Source organism: Herpailurus yagouaroundi, unplaced genomic scaffold (genome assembly GCF_014898765.1).
Source record: "Herpailurus yagouaroundi ecotype Mexico unplaced genomic scaffold, PumYag 159, whole genome shotgun sequence".
Lineage (NCBI taxonomy): Eukaryota > Metazoa > Chordata > Mammalia > Carnivora > Felidae > Herpailurus > Herpailurus yagouaroundi.
Genome location: NW_024412400.1, coordinates 41,994,678 through 42,006,221, shown reverse-complemented (window position 1 = coordinate 42,006,221; position 11,544 = coordinate 41,994,678). Strand labels below are relative to the sequence as shown.

The 11,544-nt window shown below is 37.2% G+C and overlaps 1 long non-coding RNA gene across 1 annotated transcript in view; it reads right to left on the bottom strand.

Moving 5' to 3' along the window:
* LOC121033793 (uncharacterized) overlaps positions 1 to 7,792 on the bottom strand; it is a 237,092-nt gene extending 229,300 nt beyond the window's left edge. The window contains exon 1 of the long non-coding RNA XR_005792117.1: positions 7,694 to 7,792. This is a non-coding gene — a long non-coding RNA (uncharacterized LOC121033793). The remainder of the gene's footprint in view (positions 1 to 7,693) is intronic.
* Positions 7,793 to 11,544: the final 3,752 nt, after the last annotated feature.

Sequence of the window (11,544 nt, the reverse complement as noted above, 5' to 3'; positions counted from 1 at the left end):
CCCCCCCCCCCCCCCCCCCGGCCTTATCACTGCAAATATGTGCTGTCATGTGGACCGGCTCTCAGGTCTATACAATATAAAACCTCTGAATAGAGATGCTATACGCGAATGTACAAAGGGTGAGGTGCATTTAAAGCTTTTTTACATGGTCAACTGAAATACATATTAGTTTTTTTTTTAAAGGAAGCTACCATCTTTTATCCTTTTTTAAACCATTGGTGAACAATAATTCCTGAGGAATTACGAATGTGGAGTTAGTTCATTTATTTTGCAAAAAAAAAATAATGAAGACCAAATTTTATACATACATACACATAATTTTTTTAAGAGAGAGAGAAAGGGAGAGCACAAACAGGGGAGAGGGGCAGGGGAGAGAAGAAAGAATTTCAAGCAAGCTCCTCTCCGAGCACAGAGTCCAACACAAGGCTTGATCCCACGACCCTGAGATCATGACCTGAGCTGAAATCAAGAGTCAGACACTCAATCAACTCAAGCCACCCTGGCCCCCCCAAATGTTTTCCTCTTCAACTGTCTTTGTTCTCTCTGATGACAACATTTTCCTTTTTTATTATTGACTTATTTTTCTTTTTGAAATTTTGACATTCATTTCAATGTCATGAGGTTATCTTTAGACATAACTTGTGAGTGCATGATGTGATTCCTATTGTATTTTCTTCACCTCATTTTCATCACCATAGACTTTCACCAGATCCCATTTAACTCACAAACGCATCCCATGTAGTCATGTTCTCACAAGTGGTCTTTGCCTGACTTCTCTTCTCTTTAGTCCATTTTGTCAGCCAGCATTATCGCAAACTATGAAAGCAAGTCATATTGAACTTTCGGTGTACCATTTCTCAACTGACTCTCTTCTTCCAATATACAAAACTCAATTTCCCATTGGCTTTAAAACCTACCACTAGTAACTCAACACTCCCCCTGGGTGAATTATTTTTGGTGTATGCCTGTTGACCTGCAAGCACAGTTACTTATTCCTCAACAGTCCTGTCTGGAACACTTTTTTCAATCTCTGAACCTAATAATCAAAGCCCTTTCCACATCATTCTTCTGTATACAACATTGGCCTATGCTATCCCAGCTTCAGTTTTTTTTTTTTACCTGTAAAATGAATGGTTGGAATAATTATTATAAGAATTTAAGAGTACCTGGGTGGCTCAGTTGGTTAAATGTTGGATTCTTGATTTTGGCTCAGGTCATGATCTCACAGTTCATGAGATCAAGATTGCTCTTGCTCTCTCTCAAAATAAATAAACTAACTTCTAAAAAAATCCATGAATTTATGTCTTTTGTATTTATTTATGTATGTATGTATGTATTTATTTATTTATTTTGAGAGAGAGAGAGAGAGAGACTGAGAGTGCAAGCAGAGGAGAGGGGCAAAGGGGTAGAAGGAGAGAGAGAGAGAGAGAGAGAGAGAGAGATATCTCAAGCAGACTCCACACTAGCTGGGAGTTGGACTGGGGCTCGATGTTACGACCCTGTGATCATGACCTGAGCCAAAATCAAGTCCTACGCTCAACCAGTTGAGCCACCCAAGTGCCCCAATCTTGTATAGTCTTTTAAACCCGGCACAAGCTCTATTGGCTAAGTACTATTTTAAATTAATCTTATGAAAGCTCAGTAAGAAATTCTATTTGATATAAGAATATACTGCTTCATCTCATAATTTACACTCTACCCCAAATCTCATAAGTAGAAAAGAATGTAAAAATAAATGTAATAAACAAAAATATAGGCTTTACCAAAAACAGATGTTTTGAGAGCCTTTGCTTCGACTCTGAGCTCCACTGCTGCTGGCATATTGCTAAGAGTAAACTATTCAGTTGAAATTTCAAGTGAAGTGGTGCCTGGACGGTTCAGTCAGTTAAGTGTCCAACTCTTGATTTCAGCTCAGGTCATGATCTCAAGATTCATGAGTTCAAGCCCGTGTTGGGATTGACAGCACAGCACAGAGTGGTTGGGATTCTCTCCCTCTCTCTCTCTCTGTCTCTCTCTCTCTCTGCCCCTCCCCTGCTCATGCTGTCTGTCTCTCTCTCTGTCTCTGTCTCTCTCTCTCTCTCAAAATAAATAAACTTAAAAAATTAAATTTCAAGTTAAAACAAGTGGTTTTGTTAGTGTAATTGATGAGTGATGAGCTATTTTATTCTTAAAGAGTCAAGTGGAAAATAATCATCTGATTAGACAGAATCTTGACAAGAATGTTGATGGTACACTGTAATGTGTAAAATAAAATCTACACAATCATTTTTTCTTTCCCATTTATTGCTATGTAAAAAAGAGAAATCAGAAGACCTTAGAACAGAGATGATAAGATGAAAGGTCCTGATCTTTTGGTTGATGACATGTGTAATGTGAAAAATATAATAAATAAATAAATAAAAATACAATGAAGACAATCCATTATTAGCATAATGGCTTAAATAAATTTTTAAAGTATGTATGCATGATACAAAGATCTTTTCGGCAGCTAAACTAAATGTGATATTTTTACTTCAAGGTAACTTAAAACTAGAAAGCCAGTTTCAAGATGATTTAGTATAGTGTTAGTATAGGATTAAGGGAAATAAATACCCAAGTTACATCTGGGGATATGAAGTACGTCTGATTAAAGCTAGTAACAAAGAAATAGGAAAAATATTCAATTCTACATATTTACTAAAAAAGAGACAGATGTTTCTGTATAGAATTATTTCCTTAATTGCAGCATTGGGTAAGTGCAATTGTTTAAAATATTAACTTTTAAGTAATAAAGAATGTGTGATTTATCAGTTTGCATCTCAGAAACATCTCTAATTCTTAAATTTTGCTATTTAGGTAGGGTGATGGTGACCATCCAAGATATTAAACTTAAATTCATTCATTCTATCAATTATATTGATTCAAGAAAAGTTTATTGTTTGCCTATATGTTGTCAGAATTGAAATGTTGAAGGATGAAGAAATAAATATTTATTACCTATTAATGTACATGGCATTTTGCTAGCTATTATGGGACTATCTGTCTAGGTGAGAGCTTACAATTCTCTAGATCCATGGTGTTATGGGCTGAGTTGTATCCTCCACAAATTCATATGTTGAAAACCTAACCTCTACTACCTCAGAGTAAGACTGTATTTGGAGACAAGACCATTCAAAAGGTGGCTAAGTAATGAGGCTTCTGGGTGGGTCCTACTCTAATCTGCCTCGTGTCCTTATAAGAAGAGGAAATTTGGCCACATGATGGGACACCATGTGCACAGAGAAAAGACTATTTGAAGACACAGCAAGAAGCCAACCATTCATGTATAAGCCAAGGACAGAGACCTCAGAAGAAACCAAACCTGCTACCACCTTGACCTTGGGCTTCTTGACTCCAGGACTGTGAGAAAATAAATTTCTGTTGTTTAAGCCTCCCTCTGTGATATTTTGCCATGACATCCCTAGAAGACTAACACACATGGGTAAAAGCCTGAAGCAACTCCTGTGAGTTGCTTCAGAAGCCTTTCCATTTATAACACTGCATTGTCAAGGTTCAGCCTGAAGGAATGATTGCAACAAAAGATATCTGCTCAGTGACTCCTGTTTCAGCTCTTCTGGTGACTCACTGTTCTATTATAAAGATATGCTGCCAGAAAAGGTCTGCCCACCCTGGCTTACTTCTGCTCTGTATTTCTGGACACCAGTTCTGTTTCTACCCACTTGATTCTCCTGGCACTACCTAGGGTCTCCCTGGGCAGCCAAACTTCAGTAGGCATCACTACTAAAACTTAATCTTGCTGAACTTCAAATGGTGCCAATGAACTACCTACCCCATCAGCTTCTCTGTGCTTCCCAGAGCCATCACTGGAGTGAGGTGACCCTACACTGGCATGGCCCCAGGCATGAGTGCGTCCTGGGCCTTTGCACCTTTGGCATTTCACTCTCCTCATCAGAATTCCAGCACTGCTGGTACCACACATTTCCCGAGCATTCCTTAGTCCAAGTGCTTGACATTCTCTCAGAACATATACAGTGTCGTTAATCCTTGAGAATAAGTGCTAAATGAATGATATAAGTGAATTCTTCAGGAGCTGAGGGAAAATTTGCTCTACCTTCAGGCTATAAAAATAGCTTCATAACATGAGGAGCCCGAAGGATAGAATTTTACCAGTGTCTAGAAGGTAGAGTCTTCAAAACCAACCATAGGAGGAGACGGATTATAAGTACCACAGTAACTGATTCAGAAACTTCAGAAAAAACCTGGGCTGCGAGTAGCCTGTCACTTACCAGCTGTGTAGCACGGAGCAAATTACAGCCTCTCTGAACCTCTATTTCCTCATGGGTTTATTTAGATGATTAGAAATAACCCATGTAAAATGACTTACTTTGTGCCAGGCAAATGGCCTGGACTCATTAAATGGTTCTACACTTATTATCATTGTTTCTTGATTAATGCAAATCCAACCGCCATCATCTCAGCAGGCCTCATTTTAGCACTCACATGACAGACATCAGAAATCAAAATTGACCTTAGCAATGATTTAGTCCAGTCTCCTCATTTTTCAGGGAAAATTAACGCCCAGAGAAATTAAATGACTAGCCCCAGGTTATAGAGCCAGTTGGTGGCAGTGACAGTGACAGCCACAGAACATATGATTGCTTACTCAGGTTCAGAATACTTCTCATTTCAGAGGATTTCTTTAACAGTAGTGCACATATCTTAGCAAACATGCATTTTTACATGTATACTAATTACATATTGTCAGTGAACTGAAATAAACGGAATAATTATTAAATCTAGGCGCTGGGTAGTGCGGCACATTTATACTCAGGACCACCCAACGTACAAAGTAATTGAGGGTTCTTGACTGTCTAATCTCCATCACAAGTGCCGACCCTGCCAGACAGGGACAGAGTTCATGGTCGAAATTTTAACTTGGCTAATTACTAGTATCTTGGACTCTGGATTAAATGTTTTTTTTTTTTTTTTTTTTTTTTTTTTCAGGAAAGTGCTTTCTGTTCCAGACTGCCACTTGCAAGTCTCCAAATGGCAAATGGGAATGTGGAGAGGGGACACAAGGGGCATCCTGCCTTTGCAGAAGTGGAGATGACACCTGGGGCTCCTGGGGTGACCTCTGGGCCCTCTGGCCGGTCCATCCTCAGGATCCTTGTACTTTGTTCTGAGGTAAAGCATAAACCTGTGACTTGTTCTCTTAGACGCTTCAGGTCTCGATGGTCCTCTCCCCTTATTTTCAAAACCACCTCCCATGTGGTGCCTGATTAGACCATTTGTGCTGTGGCTTTGCACCATGATCACCGTCTCTTGCAAGGGTAGTCCCAGGTAGGCCTCCTAGCTCTGGTCTCAGCTACCTTCCATCTTCTCCATGGGGCTTGTGGGCACTTGTGAGTCCCGTCCATGCCCCACAAAACAAGGGCATCTCTGTGCATTTTTTTTTTTCAGAAACGCTCTCTGCTTAATTCTGCCATTTTCTCAGATACTCTGTCTGCTTAATGCTGCCATATCTTCATTTTTTTCTGTGCCATGTCTGACCCACGTTGCTATAAATACCACAGTGTAGAGGTTGTCTTTTCAGAGTTCAAAATAGAAGTGGGCAAAACCCCTTCTGATTTGTCTTTCCCCTCAATTAACTCCACACCTCTGACTGGGATTTCACAATAGCTAGTGAAAGCTCTGACCCTTTTGTACAATCTGCTTTTTTCTCCACCTTGGTGTCTGTCTTTCTTCCCAGACTTCATTGGATCATAAGGAACTCTCATGACCCTTTCTCTTCAGTCTACTTCAAACTCTTCTTCTGACATAATTTCCTGTGCCTTCTCCACACTTTGGATATTAAATACCTATGTTTTGAGTCAGTAGGCTACGATATCAATACTAGAGTTTCCGGAATCTAGGAACTAGTATTTAATTGGGACAAATAATACTAATATCTGTGTCAAAAATTGCTTAAAACTCTTCAAAGATTTTTCTTTTCACTGGGAATAAAATACAAACTTGCTACCATAACTTATAGGGCCTAGTATCACCTGCCCCCCTCCACCTTCCAACCTCATTTCATTCTTCTCCTTGGCCATTCACCCCAAACACATATATCATATCAAGGAAGCCAATGCCCCATTCAGAATCTTTTTTTCTCATTCTCTTTTCTGGAGCTTGGCAGACCCAGCTTCTTCTTATCTTTTAGGTCTCAGCTTAAAAATCACCTCTCCAGGGGCACCTGGGTGGCTCAGTTGGTTAAACATCTGACTCGATTTCAGCTCAGGTCATGATCTCACAGTTTGTGAGTTCGAGCCCTACATCAGGCTCTGCAATGACCGCGCAGGGCCTGCTTGGGATTCTCTGTCTCCCTCTCTCTCTGCTTCTCTTTCTCTAAAATAAATAAACATGAAAAAAAAAAAAAAACTCTCCAAAAAGGAATTCTCTGAGCTTCTTATTGAAAAATTTTGGAAATTAGTACTCATTGCCTCCAGCCATTTGTTTCTAAAACCTTGGTTATATCCCTCATGGTGCTTAAGACAATTTCAAACTATTTTTCTCATTAGTATGTTTGTTCGTGCTTTCTCAATAGAACAGAAAATGCATGGTACCTGAGACTGTGCACTTTCTTGTTCACCGTTTTTATCCCTAGAACTAAATAGTGTTTGGAGGATAGCAGACACTCCATATGGAAGGAATTAATGAATTAATGAATATATATTGATATGTTAGGAGTCATCATAAAGCTGACATTTTCTTATGTACCTAGATTATTTATACTTTTGAGAATATTGTAAGTTCTATAATACAGAATTATGGCACATAAAAACTCAAAATCCTGTGATGTTTTTACCTAAGGGTATAGTTTTCCAAAAAGACTAAATGACATGTATTAAAAAAAGTAGAAACCTTAGAATTTGACTGTATTTCAGACTAACATCTTATTTTCTTTCTAATGACTTTATCCATTTTATTGCTACTTAGTTTGCAATACTTCTGTTCTCCGTTGCACATTCTTTTATATAAAACATCTGTTATCTCTGTCGCACAAACTTGAACATCCTCTTAACAAATGACAGTTACAGCTGACCCTTGAACAACAGGGATCTGAACTGTGCAGGTGCACTTACATGCAGATCTTTTACAATGAATACAGCACAGTATTGTAAATGTATTTTCTCTTCCTTATAAATTTCTTAATAACATTTTCTTTTCTCTAGTTTACTTGATTATATAATATAGCATATATAATACATATAACATACAAAGTATGTTCATCAATTGTTTATGTTATTGGCAAAGCCTCTCATGAACAGGAGGCCATTATTAGTTAAGCTATTGACTTTGGGGAAGTCAAGAGTTATGCATGGACTTTGACCATGTGAGGGTTGATACCCCTCACCTCTACATTGTTCAAGGGTCAACTATTATCAGACGTCTGCTTTTCATGTAAACACCAGCAGATACACATTTATGGAAATTTTACTAAAAGTTAAATTTATACTAAAAGTATAAATTATTCTAATTTTTATTAATAATTATTATTATACCAAAATTATAATAATAATTATTATACTAAAATTATAATAATTAGTATGATAATATACTATATTAATATTATACTAAAAGTATATTAATATTATACTAAAAGTATATATTATTCTATCTGGGGATATTGAGGCTGTAATAAAGGGTAATTGTCACCTGATACTGTTGGTACCTTGTAATGAAGCACATCAAAGCAGTTTTTTTCAGCTAAAGCTGATAGAAAAATGGCAGAGCAATGGTCGTTTCTTCATTATTTCCTTTCCCCTTTTCTGCTTCTAGGACAAAATGGAAAACATGTTATTAAAATACCAATTATATTACTCAACTGGAATATACATAAAGATAAACTTACAAGGAACAAGATTTAATAGAATTCTGTAACTAGGCTTGCATTGTAATTTTCATTTAATTGTCCGTTATTCAGAATTAAACCTCTGTTTTTCTGCTATAGCTCAATTACCTACTTAGAAAGTCATTTTATTGTATGGCAGAAACTATTCATTTCTATATATTCTTTCTTTTAATTAACCATTGCTTCATGTGGGTTCTAGATTTATAGTTTGAATCTTGAAACAATAGATTTTACGTGTTTGGGGTTGGATTGGAGGTTAATGATTTTAATAGTTCAGTTATAATTTAGCTTCCTCAGTGTAAGTCTCTATGGTGTTTTACGCTGGTGTTTTTCTGAGCCTATATGTTCCCACCAGTCCTAAAAAAAAAAACGAAAAAAATCCTAATTTTATCTTTGTTCCCTGCATGATTCAACAGAACTGAAATTTAAACAAGAAAAAAATAACCACATTGAGACAAAGGTTGTTCCTATTCTGTAATAATATCTATTCATGAAGAAAAATGCATCACACTTTTGCCTTTTAATTCTAGGCATTCATTCATTTGCCATATTCATCTAATACAACCTTATTTGAAAAAACAGAATATGCAGATATTAAATTTTTAATTATAAACATAACTGATAATTTAAATTTTATTTTCTTTCCATATTGATTAAACAGAAAAAAATTGCTTTATCTTTCAACCTGGACAAATGTATTTATTTTATGAATAATATATGGAGTATTAATTTCTTCACAGCCTCCCATGGCCAATTTAACTGTAAGATGAATCATATTACCTGCCCTCTAATGAATGTACAAACTGTGGTATTCATGGGTTAATTTTCTAGGTCTTTGTTTCATTCATGTCTTTTTTTATTTTTTTACGTTTATTTATTTCTGAGAGTCAGAAAGAGAGCATGAGTGGAAGAAGAACAGGAGGGAGGGAGACACAGAATCTAAACCAGGCTTCAGGCTCTAAGCTGTCAGCACAGAGCCCGATGTGGGGCTTGAACCCACAAACTGTGAGACCATGACCTGAGCCAAAATTGGTTGTTTAACTGACTGAACCACCCAGGCGCCCCTCATCCGTGTCTTTTGTATGGTACAATATAAATTTTGTACATTGTAAAATATTAGTTTTTACTAGTTTTTGCTTAATGATTTCTTTCAGTCTCATAAAACATTGACAGATAACTAGAGAGTGTCAAAACTTAGATTGTTTTGTACTGAAAGATTTTCTTTAAACAAAATTAAAATTGCTGAATATATTAAAGCTCTAATACTCATGCTATTGTGTTGGTAGTGTTCCATATTTCATAAAAAGTTTACATAGGATTAATTAGTTCTTGAATTATATCAAGAGCACATGTCGCCAGTTTGTTCACTGACTGAATAATTGAGACATTGGCTGATGAGGTTAGATTTATCTTTTTACTCTCAAGCTCTGTATGAAATAAGTAAAAATCTGATTACATTTTATTCTTTATCACTAACTTTTTGCCTCCCCCTCCTCTTTCCTTCTTCCTCCACCTTCTACTTTTCTTTATTCTCCTCCTCCTTCCCTTTTTTCATACACCCCCCCCATTTTTAATTTGTACCATTTACAGTAAGGAAAACAACACCTTTGTATCCACTTAATGTTTGTCAGTACACCTGGACAAATACCTGTACTATTATTTTTTTAAGTTTATTTATTTATTTTGAGAGAGAGAATGAGAGAGTGGCGGAGAGGGAGAGAGAGAGAACTCCGAGCAGGTTCCACACTGTCAATGCTGAACATGACCCAGGGCTTGAACTCTTGAACTCTGTGAGATCACAACCTGAGCCAAAATCAAGAGCCAGACACTTAACTGACTGAGCCACCCAGGTGCCCCAACACCTGTACTATTTTTTTTTAAGTTTATTTATTTTGAGAGAGGAGCCTGAAGGAGGGGAAGAGAGAGAGAGAGAGAGTGAGAGAGTGAGAATCTCAAGCAGGTTCTACACTGTCAGTGCGGAGCCTGATGTGGGGCTTGAACTCATGAATCATGAGATCATGGTTTGAGCCGAAATCAAGAGTCAGGTGCTCAACCGACTGAGCCACCCATGCGACCCCACCTGTAATATTTTTACTCTTGGTCTCTTAAGTGTGGAGTAATCCCTACTGGATTATCATTATTGCTCCCGTGCTCTGTGTAAAGAGTTTGTTTGTTCAGGGGCGCCTGTGTGGCTCAGTCGGTTGAGCGTCCGACTTCGGTTCAGGTCATGATCTCACGGTCCGTGAGTTCGAGCCCCGCATCGGGCTCTGTGCTGACAGCTCAGAGCCTGGAGCCCGCTTCAGATTCTGTGTCTCCCTCTCTCTCTGCCCCTCCCCCGCTCATGCTCTGTCTCTCTCTGTCTCAAAAACAAATAAACATTAAAAGAATATTTTTAAAAAAAGAGTTTGTTCATACAGCTGTATTTTAACTAGACGAAAGTTAAGAACAAATTTTAATAATTAAAATGCATTTAATTAAATTTAATGTCCCCAAAGTTTGGAGATTTTATTGCTATTTTCGATGGAGCCGTATAAAATTGTTAATGCAAGTTTTTATAAAGATGTATTATTAAAGCTTTAAATTTCCATCGAAAAATTAAATGAATACAGAAGTATACAAAGAAAAATGTCAAAGCTCTCTGCTTATCATCTTTAAATGTTCACACAGAAGGCAGTACTGATAAGTGCACACTTCCATAATTTTTAAAAATATATATAGACATATCCATGCAAAAACAAACACATAAATATATTTTTGAAGGAAAACTGGATCATAAAATACAGACTGTTTTAAAACCAGATTTTTAAAATGAATACTTTTTCAAGGATATCTGTATTTTTAAAATTATTTTAAAATTATGCGCTTAGGCAAGTATTTTAGGTATAATAAGTGACATAGATATGACATTCATATTATTGGCATTATATGCTTTTCATCTTTAACTACAAAATGGAGGAGTAAAGCAAAAACAAAAACCTAAGCATGGTTCAGGTGAAATTCCATTAAGTTGCAATAGGTGATTTATTTGAAATTCCAGAATTTGTTATTTTGGGGGCTTAGATTTTTCATCTGACAAACATGCATGAGGTGAGAAGACATTGGTCTGGTTGATGTCTGATAACCTGTAAAGATAGCACTTTATAATTCCATAATAAAGGTTACACACACAATTAACAGCAGTGGTGATCGCAATAGTGGAATAAACTGTAAATTGTATTGTGTTTATTAAAAGATTTTAATATAATCTTAATGTTACCCAGAGTAGCTGAACTCTGAATAAAACAGAACTTTTTCTTTCATATACAATTCTAAGTTGTGCGGTAGCTTAGTCATCAAAGTTGTCAGAAATTTAGGCTCCTTCCATTTGGTTGTTCTGCCATCCTGAACAGTAGCTCCCATCTCATGGCCCGAAAAGGTTGTTGTGGCTCCTACTGTCATGGCCACCTTCTAGCCAGCCAGATGAATAAGATGGGAAATGAAATGCTGTCTCACACCCTTTAAAGGCAGGGGTGCCTGGGTGGCTCAGTTGGTTAAGATTCCAACTTTGGCTCAGGTCATGATCTGACGGTTTCATGAGTTCGAGCCCCACATCAGGCTCTGTGCATTGATTGCACAGAGAGTGCTTAGGAGTCTCTCCTCTCTCTCTCTCTCTCTCTCTCTCTCTCTCTCTC